The following is a 21,307-nucleotide window of genomic DNA, read 5'->3' on the forward strand; positions in this document are numbered from 1 at the left end:
GGATCATAGAATCAGTGATTTAGAGTTAGAAGGTCATGTAGTCCAAACACCTATTGGCCCAAATGAGGAAACTGAGGCTCAGTGAGCTTAGTGGCTTGTCCAAAGTAAAAATGTGGTAGAGTCTGTATTAGAACTGAGGTCCATTGATCCTAAAGCAGGCTTTAATTCCACTACACCATGGAAAAGTGGTTTTTTTCTTGCCCTATATACTTGTATATACAAATTACATATATATATATATATATATATATATATATATATATGTGTGTGTGTGTGTGTGTGTATATATATATATATATATATATATATATATATATATATGTTTTTTGTATTGGTGATAGACATAGTAGTTAGCAATAGCAATAGAATTGTGATTTTGCTCCTTGAGATCCATAACCATATACAAAGTCAGATATCTCTCTTTTGGACTTGACTTTTCAGGGTAATTATGTTTCATTGGTTTCCCAAAAGGAACCATGACACAAAAAAACGTTAAGAGATAAATCTTCAAATGTCATTTAAGTTGTATAATCAATACCAACATGGGAAATTTAATTTTAAGGACAAGAACTATGCTTTTGAGTCTTCTCTCCACCTCTCCAGTAAATCTTAAACCTATTTATTAATTCAACATATGACACTGACATCAGTTGATCTGAATATGCCCCTTGTCTCCCCCAGTTTCAAAACTCTTCCTTAATCCTCCTATTTTTATTAGTTGTTGTCCCATATCTTTCCTCCTTTTGGGGTTAAACTTGAGAAGATCATCTACTATAGGCGTCTCTCTTACTTTTCTGCTTACTCCCTTAGCTCTTTGTAATCTGGCTTCCCAGCTCATCATTCAACTGAAATTGTTCTCTCAAAATTGCTAATGATTTCATTTGACAAATCTAATGACCTCTCCTCAATCCTCCTTTTGGGTCTCTCATAAGATTTGGATAGTGTCAATGAGCCTTTTCTTTGATACTCTATTATGTCTTGGTATTCACGACCCTGCTTCTCCTACCTGTCTGACTGCTCATTATTTATTTTCATGTTAGATCTTTATTTACTTCACTTCTGCTAATCAGGGGGTCCTTCAAGATTCTATTCTGAACCCTCTTTTCCTTCTGCATTATTTTACTTGTTAATCTCATCAAGTCCCATGGTTTCATTTTTTCATCTCTAAGCAATGACTTTCAGATCTACTTGTCCAACCCTATTACCTTTGCTGAACTTTAATTTCTCATCTCCAACTGTCTATTAGATACCTTGAACTGAATGTCCATTAGACATCTTAAAATCATTGTGTCCAGAAATAAATCCATTATCTTTCCTCCTAAACTCTTCCCTCTTCTTAACTTCTCTCTTACTGGAAAGTATAGCACTATTCTCCTAGTCACTCAGTCTCACACTTCAGGCATTATCTTCAGTTTCTTACTATTTTTCATTCTCACCCACCCTCCACATCCAATATGTTGCCAAAACCTGTCAATTTTACCATCATTAACATTTCTCATAGGTGTCCCCTTCCCTCCTCTGATTCTATTATTACTCTGGTACAGGTCTTCATCATCTCACACCCTCACATACTGCAATAACTTTCTGGTTGTTCTACTTACCATATGTCTCTCAGTACATCTGAGTACATCTCATTCCAGTACATCTTTTACTCAGTTACCAACACCATCTTCCTAAACACAGATCTGACCACATTGCTTCCTTACTCAATAAACTCTAGTGTCTCCCTACTGCCTCTAAGATAAAATGTAAAATCCTCTGGAATTTGAAGTCTTTCTTAACTCCTTCCTGCTTTTTACAACTCACACAGTCTATTTTTTCCCATGATCTTGACTTCTTTGCTGATTCTGGAAGCAGATAGTCCATCTCTTGACTCTGTATTTTCCTTAGCTGTACTTTTTCATTTCAATTTCTTAACTTTCCAAGATTCCTTTATGTCTCAGCTAAAGTTCCATCTTTTGCAAAAAGTCTTTCCCAATCATTCGTTAAACTTATTGCCTTCCCTTTGAGACCAACCACAATTTATCCTATAAATTATTTGCTCATAGTTTACTTGTTGCTTCTCCCTTTCGACTACGAGTTTTTTGATAGTAGGAGCTATTTTTTATCTTTCTTGTAAATTCAGTTTAGGACATTGCTTGACATGTTTTCTTGTTGTTCATTCAGTCATGTCTGACTCTTTGTGACCCCATGGAGCATAGCACACTAGGCCCGTCAATCATCCACTATATCTTAAAGTCAACCCAAGCTCATGTTTATAATTTCCATGACACTATCTATCCATCTCATCCTCTGCTGTCCCCTTTTCCTTTTGTTTTCAATCTATTCCAACATTAGGATCTATTCCAATGAGTCTTCTAATTATGGGCCAAAGTATTAAACTTCAGTGTTTTATCTTCCTGAGAATAGTCTGAATTAATTTAAGTATTGACTAATTTTTACCTCCTTTCTGACCAAGGAACTCTCAGAAGTCTTCTCCAATACCACAATTCAGAATCATCGATTCTACAGCACTCAACTTTTTTTGTAGTCCAACACTCGCAATCATACCTTGCTACTGAAAAAAAACCTTAGATTTGTTGATTTGGGCCTTTGTCAACAAGGTCCTTTTTAGTATGCTGTCCAGATTTGCCCTACTTTTCCTTCCAACAAGTAAGCATCTTTTAATTTCATGGCTGCAGTCACTGTCTGCTGTGATCTTTGAGCCCAAGAATATAAAATTCAACACTGTTTCCATTTCTTCTCTTTCTACTTGCCAGAATGGAACCAGTTGCCAAGATCTTAGTTTGGTTTTTTTTTTTAATATTAAGCTTCAAATCAGCTTTTATGCTCTCCTCTTTCACCCTCGTTAAGGGGCTTCTTAATTCTTTACTTTTTCATCTGAGAAGTATCATCTGCATACCTGAGATTTTGATATTTCTCCCGACAACATTAATTCTGACTTTTCATTTATACTGTTAGACATTTCATATGATGTACTCTGCATGTAAATTAAATAAACAAAGAGTTCATATGCAACCTCAGACACTGGATACTTACTAGCTGTGTAATCTTCAACAAGTCACTTAACTCTGATTGCCTTGCATCCAGGGCAATCTCTAGTTGTCTTGTTTCATATCTGGCTACTGGATCCAAATGAATCTGGAGGAGAAAGTGAGACTGGAGACTTAGCACAGCCCTCCTCACTCAAATCTAATTCATATGCTTGTTGTGACATCACCTCCCTGATGACCTGGTCTTCTTCAATAACGAAGGACAAACATTATCAAATAAGGTGACAATATACTGCCCTGTCAGACTCCTTTTCTTAAACCTCAATTTTTTCATATTTGGTTTTAAGTATTGCTTCTTAGGCTGCATGCTGGTTGCTCAGAAGATATATAGTAGGTGCTTGTTGACTGACTATAATGACTATGTCTATCATCCATATTAGCTCCATCACATATCTGAATATTAAATGAGATAGGTAGTTAATATACTTAAAATACCCACTGTAACTGAAATGATAGACATGATAGAAACTTATTTAATTTTCTTCAGACTATAGGGATTTGACAATTTTATGATTTCATGCAATGTATTTAATAGTACAGTTGGATCTCTTCCTGCATTCAAATTCCATTTTTTCCAGAAAATTATTCTAAATAATATTTCTTCCATTTTCAAGAGAATCTTACTCCAAAATTTATTTTCTGAATCTGATGATGCATTTGACCTTAATAGTCCTTATTGAATGAAACAACACCCTGCTATCGTAGAAAGATAACTAGGCTTGAGAGCTATGTTCAGACACTGAGGTTCAGGGTTTTTTCTTTCTTATTTAGAAGAATAACTAATTGTAGTATGCATTTAATATGATTACTGTAAGAATTTATTGCAATGATATCAACCAAGTATTTTTAAGAGAGGCAGGTAAGAGCTTAATCCTTTAAGCATATGTAATATTCTTTGTCAGGAATCAGCCTGATTCCAGGAATATATAATGGACAGGTCTTCCCTGTCTTGCTTCAGAGAATGAGCAGATATCCTGACTATATCCTGGTGACTTGTGTCATGGTGACAAAAATCCTTTATATAATTCCTTAGCCAGTACTGATTATAACACATACAAATGGCCTGGGTAGACTAAAGTTCTTTTTACTTTCTTGGTAGCCAGTGAGGAAAGAGTTTTTGAGACATACTGTTAGCAGACCTCTGACCTTCTCACTCACTTAGATATTAAATAGTTATTCATTCAAGGTGCTGATGATCTTCTGATTCATGTTATTCCTTCCTGATATAAGATGAATAAATATTGGTGGTGGATTAGAGCATATTGTCTTCACCTTGTAAGAGTCACCAAAAGTCCAACCATTGTCCATTGCAGACTGCCAATAACTTCAGTAGCTAAGCCTGGAGAGTGAATCATAGAAGGGAATCCATTGAGCAGTTATGGTACTGTGCTCTGCAAATAAGGGAGTGACTTACTTGTCCATTTGTTTTGCTACATGCAGAATTGAACTTGTTGGATGGTAATGGATGACAGTCTACTGTCCAAAGGGACTGAAAGAGTACTTAGGTTTTACTATACTTTCTGAGTGAATATTCCTTTGTACAAGCTAATTGAAGTCCATTGGTTAATTACTATTGAGAAGAGATCCATTGATGAATTAAAATTGGGGAGATATTTGCTGATAATTCATATTGGAGAGAATATACTGGATGAGGCTTCATGAGCAATAGCATTAGAATGAAAAAACCCTCAAGGTTACTTCATCTGTTAGTTAAAAATATGAGAGGATTAGATTAGATCATCTCAAAGGTCACTTCTAGCTCTAACATTCTACTATTTAGTCATAAAATACTCATTGAATTAATTATTAATTATAAAATGTTAAAGCTGGAAGGGATCTTTGAGATCATCTAATATAGCCTTCTCATATTCCAGCTAATTGAGGTCCTTACACGTAAAGTTCTCCTAAGGCTACATAGCAAATTAGTGGTAGAATTGGATCGAGAATTGAGAAATCCTGACACAGCAATCTTTCAAATAGGCCATTGGTGCCTTCTTAAAAGGAGATGTTAACGAGTAAGCAAAAACCAGAGAAATAAAGGTGAACAGTGAAAAATAGAAAACAGTTTTGTTGTTCATTTGCCCTGGGTTGAATTCCCCAGTCATGGGGAGCTTGATGTCTGCACTCCATGAGATAGGGATACCATTTGAATGTTACTTGAATTCTATTTCCCAGTCCCTGACCCCAGAGGCCAATAGAATTTAGAATGGAATACCTTTGAAGTGGGAGTCTTAAATGTACTTGACAGTTTGTATCTTTTTTGAACTCCCATTCTATTAATGTAAAATTCCCAAATACATTTCAAGGCTATGGAAAGAAAAGAATGTAAAGGCTTAAAATAATATTTTGTGTTGCCAAGTTCCTTTTCCAACCTTGTCTTTTCTGCTCCCTCCTTCATCCACTTCCCCACCACCAAAATTTCACTCTTGGGGATCCCTTCTTTTGAACCAGTGCTCCCTAAGGAGATGTGGAGCTTCCAAAATTACATGACCATGGGGTAGGCTCCCAATAACTTTAAGAGGTCTCTAGGGTATAGAAGGATTCCAGAGATCATGACCTCGATGGAAACTGGAATACTCTCTTGCTCTTTTCATTTTTCCCTCCTCCGTTGCATGCCCTTTTGACCTCATTCTCTCTTTTATAGAAGTATAATAGAAGAGAACACTAGGTTTAGAGTCAGGGACTTGACTTCAAATCCTAGCTGTGCTGCTGACTACCTGTGACTATGACATGTTTATTATTTAGCTTCTCTGGGTCTCAGTTTCCTCATTGTACTAGATGTCTTCCCTTGAATTCTACATCTGTGGCAGTTCTCCCCTAAAAAAAATCTCACTTCATACTCTTGAATGGAGAAAGAGAAGAAAAAAATGAAATAAAAGAAAATAAATATAACCAGAAACAAATATCTTACTTTGTACATATCCTGAGACTAGATTAATGGCTCCATAAATAAGAAGTTGCAAATGCACTTATGACTAAGGTTGTGCTGGTGAATGTTGAACACTGGCTCTTCAGGAGGAAAAAAATGTGCAAGATATACTTCTAAGTTTCATTTGTATTATTAACACTTTCTTAAGTCTAGATAAAAACGAAACAATAAAACAAGCAAGCACTGCTTTTGTAGCTTGCTGATTTCTAAGGTATAAATAAATGCTCACCCTAAAATGTTAGCAAGTGGCCTTTGAGAGTCGTTGCTCCAGTTCACCCATGCTTGTGACCTTTCTACCAAGCTGGAAAAACTGGGAAGTTAGAATGTAATGTCCTATTTTCAATATTGCTTTTTTTTGTATACCCACATATACTGAATGTCAAAAAATTCTGCTGTTTACAATATTTATTGTTCAGTCATATCCAGCTCCAAGACTCCATTAGTGTTTTTTTAGGCAAAGATACAGTGGTTTGCCATTTTCTTCTCTGGCCCATTTTACCAATGAGGAAACTAAGGCAAACAGGGTTAAGTGACTTGCTCAGAGGCACACAGCTAGAATATGAGGCCAGCTTTGAATTCAACTGCCTTCTTTAGGCTCAGTGATCTATCCACTGTGCCACTGGGCTGCCCTATGACACATAAGTAATTATTTTGTGAGCTCAAGTTACATGTATTTCAGTGAAAGAATAAAGCTTCCAATGGACCATAAGGGGTACAATTTTCCAGGCTTACCTAAGGTTTACAAATGTCTCATGCATGCTTTGTCTTTTTTTTTTTTTTTTAGGTTTTTGCAAGGCAAACGGGATTAAGTGGCTTGCCTAAGGCCACACAGCTAGGCAATTATTAAGTGTTCGAGACTAGATTTGAACCCAGGTACTCCTGACTCCAGGGCCGGTGCTTTATCCACTGCACCACCTAGCCGACTCCATGCTTTGTCTTTGTGCCCATTTTATTAAACTAGATGTGACCTTGAAGATCTGGTATAGGTCACTTTGCTATCCTTTCTGTAGCTGCTTCTATAATAGGCAAATATTTATGTGATTATCAGTACTCTAAACAAAAATGTTCATGCTGGTGCAAATAACTATTTTCCCAATCAATCAACTCCAAGTGACAGAGCTTGATTCATTTTTCAGGATGGATTTGGGTTTGTGGAGAACTTGTTTCTTTTCCAATTTCATCTCTGCCAAGGTGTTTCTCTGTTATTGCCATCAAATATACTAAAATTCATACAAACATCCTTTCTTCCTTTCCTCAATCCCCCACCACTAATTGATTCATTCTAAAGACCTAGAATTAAGAACAGAGGCTTATTTTACAGATTTAGGGCTTGAGAAGATCATAACAGTTTCCTAGTCTGTCCCCTTTTTTGCAGCTGAGGAAACTGAAAGTCAGAGACTAACTGATTTGCTCAAGTTCACAAAAGAAGTAAATAAAAGACCCACATTTTAAATCAAGGTCTACTGATTCCAAATCTAGTCCTGTACCATGTTGCCCCTCTACTATTATTCAAAATCTCTGAAGTTCTTTGTTTAGTTTGATGCCAGGTGACTGTGTAAGCCTGGACCCAAAGATGAATTGGCACCAGTGAACAAATTGTGGTTTCTGTACATAATTTATTCTGGAATTTTAAGAAATGAGGAATAGGAGGAATTCAGAGAAGCAAGGGAAGCTTTATATAGAATGATATATAATGAAACAAATAGAACTAAAAGAACAATATGCAAAATGATACCAATAATGCTGATTAAAAGAACACTAAAATGAAGTCAAATATAAAGTCATTATAAAAGACCAAACTTGGACCCAGAGAAGAGCTGAGGAAATACCTCCACAGTGCCTGACAGGTGTTTAATAAATGTTAACTAACTTGTACAAAGGTGGTAACTATGAATGCCAAATGCTATATAAGCTATCAGATGAGGTCATTGCATTGGGATTTCCTTAATCATTTTATTTTATTATACAGATCCTCTTCTTTGGGTGGGTGAGTGGGGCATCCAGAAATGCCCATGTTGTAGAAACAAAAGATATCAATAAAACTTATTTTAAAATGATTGACAGCCAGTGAGTGACTCAGATGAAATCTCTTTTCAATCACAACTCTGAATGGTTACATAGTTTGAGCAGCTAATGGCTTATCATTCAAGGCTCTGAAATTTATGGATGGATTCCTCTTCCCATACTTCCAATAAACTTTACTGGCTGCTAACTTTATAACTGCTGCAAACATACTAAATTTGCCATTGTCTTTTAGGAACATCAAGATAAAAAAGCTACTCTCTTTATTTACTTTTTTTCCTACTAATATCTTTTCTTTAACAAAATAATCAGTACCCATAACTTCATGTGGTTGAAGAAGAATATGTGACATTAGAATATAATATATAAAGAATGCTCATCTTTTTCTGATAATTAAAGTACTTGAAGTGAAGTACTGTATAGCAGATGAAAGACCTTTCTCTACTTAGAATTTCTACTCTACCTCCTCATGATTGGATTTTGTCTCAAGAGCCCCCTCTTTTCCAGTGTGTGAAGTTATTATACTAGATTTTCCCTATTACAGGGGCTACTCTAGAGCTCAGAGATAATAAGATTTCTTTGTACCTAGGCATTCCTGTTCTATGAGGAGATTGAAAGGAATTTTCATCCATTAGCTGAGAGTAGGGATAGGAAGATGACAATATCATTTAGGACTACTAGGTAAGTCTTTCTGCAATGATCCCCCTGTCCCTGACTCTTTCTGTAGAACTTGCCTAGAAATGAAAGTCCTTCTCTGAAGCTTTCAGATAAAATTCTGGGTCAAGGAATGAATCCTTTGAAGAAGGTGGGGGTGTTTGATGACCTCATGGTCTTACACCATCTTTTCAATTCCTGTCTTCCCATGACTTCAGTCACAGATTATGAAAAGGAGTGAACCTAACTGACTATCAGCATTTTCTATGACCCTTGGTTTACTATAGAAAATTGAGGTTAGAAAGAATGTATGCTTAATTCTGAGATTTACTGGATAGTTATGTGAAAATTTTGTCACTTTCTGTTTTTCTCTTTGTCTCCTTACATATATGTATGTATGTATGTGTGTGAGTATAAAAGTGACAGGTAGATGGCACAATAGATAGAGTTCTGGGTCTGAGTCAGGAAGACCCATCCTTCCTGAGTTCAAATCTGGCCTTAGGTCAAAATTCCTTTCAATCTCCTCATAGAGGAATGCCTAGGTACAAAGAAATCTTATTATCTCTGAGCTCTAGAGTAGCCCCTGTAATAGGGAAAATCTAGTATAATAACTTCACACACTGGAAAAGAGGGGGCTCTTGAGACAAAATCCAATCATGATGAGATAGAATAGAAATTCTAAGTAGAGAAAGGTCTTTCATCTGCTATACAGTACTTCACTTCAATATTTTTTACACTATTTAAATTTAGTAATATACTAGTACTGTTTAATGTTTCTGCTTAGGTGTTTTAAACCTTCTATTCCTACTGATGCTTTGGTACTCTTTTCTCACTTTATCCAAGTACTACTCCACAGTAGTTTTGGAAATGGCAAGGATGGAGAAAATAATTCCTATACCATCTAATTTTTTTCACTTCCTCATTTTTCCCTCTCTCCCCAACATACTTATTTTTGTCAGATCTCACACTTAGAACTGGCCTTTGTTAAAGTATTCTCTGTATTTGGCCAAGTATGCCTTTAACGTCAGAACCCAATATTAACCCCTTTCATGAAACTCCTAGGATGGCCCACATTGTCTGGTTTTTCCTTTGAAGCACAAATCTTTTATTATTTCTGTGTAATGAGTTACTATTTATCTTTTTTTCTTTTTCCATAAGAGTTCTAATTTTTTAAAAACACAACTGAGTGATAAAAGGAACACATCTCTCAGTTAACCATAACTATAGGAAATCTGATTACTTGTAACACAAGGCCATAAGCAAAATATCACAATTCATTCACCTGGTGGCAGCATTTCCTTATCATAGATAAAACACTTAGAAGAAAACAAAATCTTACAAACCCAGACCTACGATGGCAGATGACACCCCCACAGTATGTTCAGGAGATATTTTTTCATAAGCAAATTTCCATAAATAGTTATGTGAGTAATCATGCATTGAAAATAAAATGTAGTTTGTAGTTTAAAAAATACTACATCAGAGAGAGAACTATCTTAAACCTATGCGTTGGTTCTTCTTTAAATTTTTTTTCTTTCAGTTCCATTTAGGAAGTGCAAATCTGGACATAAATAGGAATTACTTTTCAAAGAATAAAACCTTCTATAAATTAGACTATAATCTAGTCACTTATTGTCATCTGGTCCCTGGACTAGATCATTGCGTGCAGCCGTGTGTGTGTGTGTGTGTGTGTGTGTGTGTGTGTGTGTGTGTGTGTGTGTGGCTATCTTCCTACATATCAATCTCACCATTACTTTGTTCTTTTCACATCCCTTTCCCATTTTTTTGCTCCTTTACTTCTTGCCTGTCCCTTTTCCTTTTACCCACTTCCCAGAAATGATCTTCTATAATAAAATGCCATCCTCTAAGATCAGTTTAAGTAAAGACTATGGCAGTCCTTAAATGTCAACTATTATGATTGTTTTATTCATGTAGCAAAAAGATTTTTGAATAATTTACTAAGAACAAAGAATCATGTTAATTTACTAGTAATGATAAAAAGGTATATTTATCACTCTACTAATTAATATAAGATTTTACTAATGTTAAAACATGATGTAATATGCTTTTTAATAGTGATTTTCAAACTTTTTGATATCAGGACTCTTTTATATTCTTAAAAATCATTGATAATACCCTTTCTCCCAAGAGAGAACTTTTGTTTATGTGGATTATACCTATCAAAGTTATTCTTTTCCCATTGTGACTTTCCCCATCACAGTTTTAATATATCATGGATTGCCAAAAGGAATAAAATGGGAATTTATTTTTAATTTTGTGGAAGCTGCAGACAACATGTGTAGGTCAGTAGATGATACCGAAAAAACTTGGAAACTCAAAAATGCATAAAATTTAAATATATAATATCAACATATTTTATCTTTTAATAATATAATTAAGACTTCTCTGGTCCAAACAAGAGGGTCAAAAAAATTTTACAAGAATTTTCCAGATCATGGGGTTGCTGTGCCCTTAACTCCTACAATGTGGAAGAGATAACTGTTACTATATTAAAATTAAAATGACTTACTCTTATTATGAAGATAATTTTTACCTCATGGCTGAGGGACCTCCAGGCTTATACAGACCATACTTCAAAAATCTATGTCAGTGAAGTACCACCAATGTAACCTAGCTAGATGTTGAAATACATAAGGAACATTGGCTGATTTATTTATTTAATTTTTTTTTCTAGTCTTGACCCGTAATCTCATTGGTTTAGGAAATTACTAGTATAAGAATTTCTTTCATGAAACAACTTGGCAAGTCATTTGTAACATGTAGTTATGTAATTACTTGAGGGACAAAGTTAAACAGCTTGACCATAGTAACATAGCTATTACAGTTCAGTTACAGATCTTAAACTCAAATCTTTCTGAAGCGTGACTGCCTGCCCTTCATATTTCTAATGTTGAATAAGTTAGTGATTTTATGTCCATACACACCTCACTTCAAATGCATATTGGGTCAACCAGGATGGTGTAGTGGAAAGAGTACCGAACCAGGAGTTATCCCTCTAGGTTCAAATCTGGCCTTAGACATTTATTTGCTGTGACCCTGGCCAATTTACTTAAGTCTGTCTGCCTTAGTTTTCTCATCTGTCAGATGAGCTGGAGGAACAAATTGCAAACCACTCTCTCATCCTTACAAAGAAAACCCCAAAGGGGGTCCTAGAGAGTTGGACATAACTGAAAAGACTTAACAATAAACTATGCATATATATGTACACATATACAATACTTATATGCATTCACAGACATATAAATATAGATATATATTTAATCCACAGAATAGGGACAGGGATATATCTGTGTTTTCATTAATATAGAGGATCTTCTTATAGTTAGTATAACAGACCCCCTCTACCAATGCATGTCAGCACCCCACAATTGAGTTAAATAAATGTTTGATGATTAACTGAGTTTCTATGAAGTTAACTGGATCCAGGAACCAGGAGACATATGGTGTTCAAATCCTAGTGTCTACAAGGAGAGGGATAATGAGAAGGGTATTGCTTTTGAATTTAGGAGATCTGGGTTCCAAAGTTAGCTCTACCAATTTACAAGGAATAATCTATGGCAGAGATTCTCAAGGTGTTATCTGGGTATCACTTTTTCAGGAGATTCATGTGATCAAAATTATTTTCATAATAATGCTGACATTTTAATTTTTAATATGGCAAGTATCAATATGACCTACATAAGCAAAAGATTTTGGTAAGGGGTTGTTGTTCAGTGTATCTGACTCTGTGGTATAAGTATATTGTTCATGGGGTTTTCTTGGCAAAGATACAAAGCTGATTTGTCATTTTCTTCTCAGTGGATTAAGACAAATAGAGATTTACATGACTTGCCTAGGGTCACATAACTAGTAAAGTATATGAGATGATATTTGAACTCATCCAGCACTCTATCTGCTGAGCCACCCAGCTATTTCCTTTTTTGGGGAGGGAGGATGTGATCCTCAATTTTTAAAAAAGTTTTAAAAATATAAAGGAATCCTGAGACCGAAAACCTTGAAAGATGCTAATGTATGGGATCTTGGAGAAATGTCAGATTGCTTTGAACCTCAGTATCCTCATCTGTAAAATAAAGGAATTTAACCTAGGCATCCAAGGTCTCTTCCTGCTCTAATTTTCTTATCAATTGGAAAGGAATATGATTCTTTAAATACTATTACACATGCATTTGAAAACTTACTCTTAAAATGCAAATAAAAGTTTTCTTGGCCCTATCCCCACTTACAGTATTTTTATCTCATCAGACTATATTTTCTATTCGATGTGATGATTACTACAATAACACTCACTGGGAGTTTGCAGATAGAATGCATACTGAACATAATGTACTCCTTTCTCTCTGCACCTGTGCCCTTGATCCCATTCCATTCTGTCTCCTTTGGGATCTTATTCCATCAATCATCCCCTCTGTTTCTTGCATGTTCAGTCTCTCTTCCTTGTATCCTTCTCTCTGCAGTAAACTTGCCTAGATCTTCCCTATCTTAATTTTCCCTTTATATTTCTACCTTCTTAAATCACTATTCCATCTTTTGCCTTCCTTTCTCTACCAAATTTATAGGAAGTACAGTCTTCTTATCCCTCTTCTAATCACCTTTATTTCCTTACCACCCCACTTACTCCTCAATGTCTTGCAATGAAACACATCTATATTTCTATCTTTATCTCTATCTTTAATAAAAAGGGAGGGGAGAGGAGAAGAGTTTTTCTAGTATGACAGAAATATGAAACAAAGATTAACCATTAATCTTTCTATCTCCCATGCTACAAAGTTCCTCCTTGAAGCTTTTGAAAAATCCAAGTCAATTTGACTAACCCAGGTGCTAGGTGCCTGGGACATAATGGGAGCTGAAAGAGCAAATAAAAAGTAGAAAATGCATTTTATCAGCCTTGGAAAAACTTAATAAAACTTACAGGCCATTTGGGGACACACAACTTTATTTACTTTGCTATTTTTCCCAATTAATTTTATTATTATTTGATTATAGGCTTGAGGCTTTAACACTGGTAAGAACTTATCTAGTTTAGCCTCTTCTTTTTCAGATGAGGAGTTTGGGCTATAGGTCTTTCCCAGGATCATACAGGTTATAAGTAGCAGAAATAGTCCTCTTAACTACCCATGAAAACGTTTTGTTTCCTGTTTGCACTGTTGACAGAGAATGTGCCAGTAGGAGCTTGAGTTGTATTTGAGTAATTTTCTAGCTAAAACACATTGAACCTCGAAAAGTTAAGAGTTATAGAGGTATTCCTAGAATACCTCTAACCCATAGCTCTCAATTTCCTATTAACTAACTTCCCCTAAAAAAGTCTGAATTTCTTAGATTAGTGTTTCAGATCCCTTATAACCAAGCTCTAATTTAATCTCATATTATAGTATTTCCTTCATATATCCTATATTTCAATCAAACTGTACTTTTCCCCAAAAGTTGTCCTCTCACACTCAGATTTTGTTCATATGATTCCTTTTTTTTTTTTTTTTTTAGATTTTTGCAAGGCAATAGGGTTAAGTGGCTTGCCCAAGGCCACACAGCTAGGTAATTATTAAGTGTCTGAGGCCGGATTTGAACTCAGGTACTCCTGACTCCAGGGCCGGTGCTCTATCCACTGCACCACCTAGCCGCCCAATATGATTTCTTCTTGACAATGAGTTTTTTCAGACTCTTCAAATTCTATTTGGGTTTATCTTGACAAAGATACTTAGAGTGGTTTGCTATTTTCTTCTCCTGCTCATTTTGCAGATGAGAAACTGGGACAAATAGGTTAAGTGACTTTCCCAGGGTCACACTTGTAGTAAGTATCTGCAGTCATATTTGAACTCTTGAAGATGAGTCTCTCTGATTCCAAACCAGAGCTCTATCTACTGTGCCACCTACTTGCTCTATCAAGTGTTTCCTAATCTCCAACTATTGAAATCTTGCCTTTGTTTTCTGGTTTAAATGTTATTCCCTCCATCAGTACTTCACTGATTGACCTAATCAGAAAGGATACCTTCATTTTAATTCTCTTGTCATTTTCTCTCATTTGTTTATTTTATTCTTTCTCTGAGAGAATAAAATGAAAATTCCTTAATATCAGGGACTATTTCCTTTTTTATTATTTTTATTACTAGATTAATCATCTCTTTTATGTATTTCAGGCATAGAATAAGAATTCAATAATTAATTGTTGAATTGAAGTCATTGTTTTTATTTGTGTGTCATCATCTGAGACAAGATTATAATTTTCTTGAAGTCAAGAAGTTTATTTTTCTTCATTTTAATGTTATTCCCCATGAATAGCCTAATCTAATGCATGTCATCTCTCTCTAATATATATATATGTATATATATATATACACACACACACACACACACACACACATATATATATATCTACTTTAAAAATGACAGACACAGAAATGTTCCTGTCTTGCAACTTTCAAAAAGATATTCTGAAAACAACATGATATAGTAAAAAGAACAGTGGATTTGCAGTAGAGAATGTGAGCTTAAATGTCATCTCAGACAGTTATGTGACCCTGGACTCAATTCTTACTGGGTTTAGTTAAAAATAGTGTTTTGTAAACCTTCAAATACTGTACTTTTCTTATTCTTTGGGAAAGAACACTAGATTAAGAATTGGGAGACCTGGATTCTGCAAGTAGCTGCATGAACTTGGGCTTCTGTTTCCTCATTTCTAAAATGAGACAAAACTTGGTCATCTCTATCATTCTTTCTAGCATGAAAGTGTGAAAAAAATGGACAAGTTATAATGTCTCAAGTGTCTTTGTAGAAAGAAAACTATAATGCCATCTTCATTGGATTAGATTTTTAATAAAAGCCAGTGTCACTCTAAATTGGGATTGTTCAGTCAATAGCCCTGATCTACAGTAAATTTAACAGTCCTTTTACTTCATATTGAATTGTATAGATCTGGCCTTAGGTGGAATTCTTTGATGTGTAGAACACAATTTTATTATTCCCTTCTAAATGAATTGGTGTGATCCATTATTAATAAAGATAATAAAAAAAAGAAGTGTATTTGGGCATGGGGACGTTGCTTGGTTTTCACTGGAAGATAAACCAGAGCATATATTTGTTGATCATCCAGAGACTCTTTGTATATAATAACTCTGTGGAAGCAATCTGAAAGTATGCTAGAGGGAACAGTACCTAAAAACTCCATTTTATATACTGGAATAGACAACATTATTATTATATCTAATTCCTGCCTACTCACTTCCTGGGTGTACTTTTATTAGAACTGATATTTTTATGATGCATTGGATTGAAACTGCCTTTCTCAGCTTTCCTTTTGTTCATGTTTGTCCCCTTTTACAGATCACGTTTATTCTTCATTCTCCTTATTTCTTAGTGTTTTGACTATTTCTGCCCTTCATTTCATCACCATACTTTAATGTTATAGTTGAGAAACTAAATTTCACATGCATATAGTTTTTGCTTGTTTCAATTCACTTTAAAGTTTTAGAATAAAAAAAAGAAAAAAGAAAATAAAACTCACTTTTAGTTCATTGGAGTGTATGCCTTCGTATTTTCTTCAAGTGTTATTAAATGTTCTGAAATACTTAATTCTTAAAGAAATGTTTTCTACTTGTAATTCACTCTTTGACTTTCAATTCAATATTTCTATTTACTTTATTTAAGAAGATCTCCTCATTCAGGCTTTAATTCATTTTTTCAAGCCCATATGTTGTTTCCAAAATAATTTTGTGGTTCAGTTCTTATCTTTCACTTACAAAAAGAGGATAATAATGGTGACCTTACCTTGCAAAAGTGTGAAGGGGAAAGTAGCTAATAATGGGAAGCTGTTGCTAGGTGATAAATGGAAAGTCCTATCCCACCTGCATCCACCTTCAGTCAAATGCACTACCTACTGGACCATACTGTTCTGAGATTAGTCCTGCCACCAGTTTCAATTTGGAAAAGTCATGGTTTCAAAGACAATTCTAAGACAATTTCTCAGACAATTCTTAGTGTGTTCCCTGAGTGTACAAATGTTAAAAAAATATAATTTAGCACAATTTTAAATATCTGCCTATTTAAAGCAATAGAATAAAATACCTAATACCTGATGCTAAGGATAATTTTAAATGAAAATAAGAGATAATTTCTGGACCCAACTTCCCAAGTGTGAAAAAGTTTAATTCACTAGGAAATATATAACCACATATTGAAGATGGACAGATTCCCCCCTCCCTGTTCGTGATTTGATGTATATAGTTAGCTGTATCAGTTTATATTTATTAACATAACTATGTTATTGATTCTATATTCTATATTAATTTGTTTTATAAATTAATTCTATGTTATTATGAATTAATTATATATTAAGTAATTTATTATTACAATATTTACCTTTTGAAGACCAAGCATCTTAAAGACAATTATTAAGAAATTTAAAGTATATTAGCATTTCACATCTGTGTTAGACTTTACAATTTATAAAATTCTAAGCATTATTTAAAAGGATAACTTAATTTAAATAAAATTTAAATAAAATCTTATTTTAAACCATGAATTTAAAACTGCAAAGTTATCTTTTGCAAAATAGATTTTGACTTTTATCAAGCCTATAGCAATTAAAAAATAATTTGAGGCATTTTCAAGTCTCCAAAACTAATTAGGTTTCACTAAAATGGTATGAATATATTTTTTAAATTATTGATACTTATTTCTGACTCAGAAAATATTTTTCAACAAAAGCAAAGGACAAAAAACAAAACAGGCAACCTCTTCTTCTAAGGGTATTACTTCCAAACAGTTCATTTTACTGTTCACTGTATATGGTTCTAACTGTTCAGATATTTTAAAAGTCCTAGATAAATATCCAATAATGAGAAAATTCTAGAAATGTGATTTGTTTACTTATCAATAAATATTATTGAACTCTAGTGATAAATTAACTAAATATTTCAAATTGAACTTGGTCTGCACTGTGCTATCTCTCAATCAGTAAGGAACTTTTTTTTCTTTATTAATTGCATTAAATCACATCACAGCCCTGCTAAACTCATGCTGATGCTATTCTCTGACTTTTTAACATACTTTAACTGGATTTTTATGCATCACTGAAGCATGGAAATTAGAGATGGAAAAGATACATTAACACATCTTATTCTCTGTTAAGTTGGTACATGGTATTTAATGGGGAAAAAAAGAAGTCAAATGGTAGATAGAAGATAGGGCCATTTTACTTATTTCAAAAAACAGATGTATGACATACACACTAAAATCTGACATACCTTTCTATGGAATTTGTCCTCCAGGTTATGCCTTCACTTAGGGCAGAGTTGAACAAACTGTGTATAGCTCTGGCTTCTTCTGTATCCGGGGACTTATGAAGTCAGGAGGAGGGATGTTGAAACCTCACTATTCATCTCTTTATATCTGGAATGGAGGAGTTACATAAATCCTTCAGTGGAACAAGGCCATTTGAGCCAAATTTGTAGCTTGATTAGAGTAGGCTCTCTCTAGTCTAGAACTTTGCATCCTGTCTTCCCTCTGGGTGAGAAAGATAGAAGCCTGCTGTGACCAAATCCCATCTACGGCTCCCACCACCTCACTCCAGAGCATGCAAACTTCTGTTTTGGCAGGACTGACAAGTGCCATGACCTGGCAAGACCCAAGAGTTACTATTGAAGTTACCACCAGATTATCCTTTTCAACTGTTCTGTGGCTCCCTGCAAAGCTCTACTCCACCCCTTCAGAGGATAAAGGAGATTGGAAAGGGGTGACAAAGCACACTTTGGGCTTGCCTTTCGGGACGATTTTGAGAAGCTGGTTGTCCTGCCGAGCTGCTAATCTTAGGACAAGGTTGGATTATAACATAATATCATCACCTTGGCTCCCTGCAGTTCAATAATTCTTTCTGGGGGTGTTTTCAGATAAACTGCATCAGCATGTTGTAGTGGCTAGAGTATTGGACTTAGATTAAGGAAGATCGGGTTCAAATTCTGCCTCAGACATTTACTGTGTCTGACAAAACAAACTATAGTTTGCCAAAGCAGTTTGGCAATGCTGTTGACAGGTAATCTTAATAAAGACAGGAATAAGAACTAGTTGGCCCAAGAGCACTGATTTTACCTCTTTAGTTTACTTTCGGTTAGGGGGCATGCTTGTTAACAAATAAATATACTAGAGGGGGACCTAGGGATATTAACTCAAAGTTCTAGGCACTGTGCCCTTGTATGGTGAAGTCAGACTTAATTAGAAAGGAATCCGATATATTGTTTTAGAAAAACAAGAAATTAACATTATCTATGTTCCCACATAGGTCAAATTTTGTCTATTTTGCTAAACATTTCCCATTTACAGTTTAATCTAGTTCAGGCCATAGGGAGTTTTGCTCTAGTAGACTAAAGCTGAGATAGTGTGATTGGTTAGAACTTCTTGAATCATCCCTTACTGACTTTACTCAGAATGTATATATTTGTGGTAAAGTTTATCCCAGATTTATGAACTAAAAAAAAAAAAAATTCCTCCATTGCTGATAACAAATTTCAACTGATATTTTCTGAACTTTGACTTTGACATGTCTTTTTAATAAACCAGTTTTCCTTTAAACCAGGTCTCTGTCTTAAAGATAAAGTAATCATTCTGAAAAAATCCCACAAAGCAGCACCTGAAAAGCAAAACATATTTTCAAGAATACATCATTAAAATACCACCAAAAGGGACCTTAGAAATCACAGAAACACATTGAAAAATAGAAATATCTATTTTGCTTTTCATGTTTGTACCCATGAATATTATGTACATGCTTAGGGAAGATAATGAGACACTGTTGTTTTCTTTCTTTTTTACCTCTTCAGGAAAACATGTCTGAATTAAAAATTTAGCAAATTCCAAAGTAATATGAGAGTGATTTTTTTTTCTTTTTGCAGGGAGGAATGTTGATACTCATAAAGCACTGAAAGCTATTTTGGTTACATGAGATTCTTCAGACTTATTCAAACCATTAGCAAGTCTCCAAGAAGAAGCTTATCATAATACCACTAATGTGTTGCTACTCTATTTTGACTCACAACTGCTTGGTAAACACCTACTTAATGCTCTAATATGTAATTCGGTGTAACTCATAATTTGTTCCACTTCAAAGAGCAAGTATTTAAGGGTTTTTTTTTTAGTTTGATTTTCTTTAACTTCCATTATCTGCTTTTTCTCATTTTAATACCACATTTATTAAAGTAATGTTTATGTTGGCCCTCATTTCTTTTACAAAATCAGAATGAAATTTTCCATCTGATTTCAAATAAAGGTTACTCAGAATAAGAAGTCCTGACTCCTTCTTTAATAATCCCAGAGGCTTTTAAAGGTCCTATGGAATTTCACTCTGAAAGATACGGGAGATCTTGGCATGCCCCTTAGAATCAAAGAATTTAAGATGTCAGAGGAAATTTAGAGGATATCTCATTTTATATATTGTCCCATATAGGTTAAATGTCTTCCTCAAATTTACTTGGCTGAAGAGGGATTTGAACTTAAGACTTCAGGTTTTGAGTTCAATATTCATTCTACTAGTTGTAAGATGTTGGCAGATAGAATAGATTGTCTGAATTCCCGTTTCCTAAACTACCTGGAAGAGAGTTTGGGCTGTAAGGGAGGGCCATACCATGGAGCATTAGATGAGACTTCCCAGTTGCTTTCAGCTGAACATGTGTGACTTGACTGGGAAAGTCTTAATTATTTTGGGACAAGCAAGCAATTCCCTTAGATACTTTTAATATCAAGAATAGTACTGAAAGAACATCCCACTGGTTAGACTTTGAAATGGAAGACAGTTTCCTCTTTTTGCGATTTCCACAGGATTGGGTTCTTCAGTCAATGCTAACCATGCTGTGAGAGGACTACATATACTACATAGTAAACTGTCACTTAGTTCTTTGGCAGTCTTATAAACTGGAAGGCCATCATGGGCAACCTAGAGGCAGGAAGCTGTACCCAACTGAATCAATGTTGCATTCTTACATAGATATCTTTTTTCCCTGTTCTGATTATTCTTCCCCTGCTAGGATGAAGTTGGCCTCCTCTGGTTAACTGCTAGGTATTCTATAATGATTTCAATCTAAAAATTGTTAATTATTCTAATAGCAAGTCTTAGTTTACAAATTGTCTGAAACTAGACCTGGCAAATGAGGGAAGTGAAAGCATAGCAAAAAGAGGTAGAGTGACTTTGTTAAAAATATGGCAACTCAAGAAGATAGGTTATGTTGACTTTAAGGAAAGAGCCTGCACAAGAATTCAAACTGTAGTCCTTTAATTTTTTCCTTTAATTTGTGTATACAAACCTCACAAAACTTATATAAAAACTAGGTTGATTACTAGAGAAATGAACAAGCATGAGGAAGCCAAATTCACAATCCATTCAGAAATTTGCATTTTTATTACAGCTGGCAAAGGAAGTAGGAGATACCAGGAAGGATTGGGGCACAGAAGGGGAAAGGTGCAGGAATGATGGGAAAAGGACAGCACCTGAACTGAAGGAAAGAGCAAGGTGATGGTAAAACCTGCATTCTTTCCCCTTGGCAGCTGCAACTATGAAGATAAAATGATCTGCTTATCTTCATAGAGTGCCAGCTACACAAGCTTAGTGCAGACTGTCTGGAGGCTGTCCTGACTCTCAAGAATAACACTG

General features: G+C 34.8%; 1 protein-coding gene across 1 annotated transcript in view; it reads right to left on the minus strand.

The window, feature by feature from the left end:
- The window catches only part of LOC141501354 (protein FAM240B-like), a 40,487-nt gene extending 24,090 nt beyond the window's left edge, over nt 1-16,397 (minus strand). Inside the window, exon 1 of the mRNA XM_074205255.1 lies at nt 16,175-16,397. The gene's annotated coding sequence lies outside the window, so the exon portion shown is untranslated. The remainder of the gene's footprint in view (nt 1-16,174) is intronic.
- Between the last annotated feature and the right edge of the window lie 4,910 nt (nt 16,398-21,307).

The sequence above is a fragment of the Macrotis lagotis genome, chromosome X, assembly GCF_037893015.1.
Source record: "Macrotis lagotis isolate mMagLag1 chromosome X, bilby.v1.9.chrom.fasta, whole genome shotgun sequence".
NCBI lineage: Eukaryota > Metazoa > Chordata > Mammalia > Peramelemorphia > Peramelidae > Macrotis > Macrotis lagotis.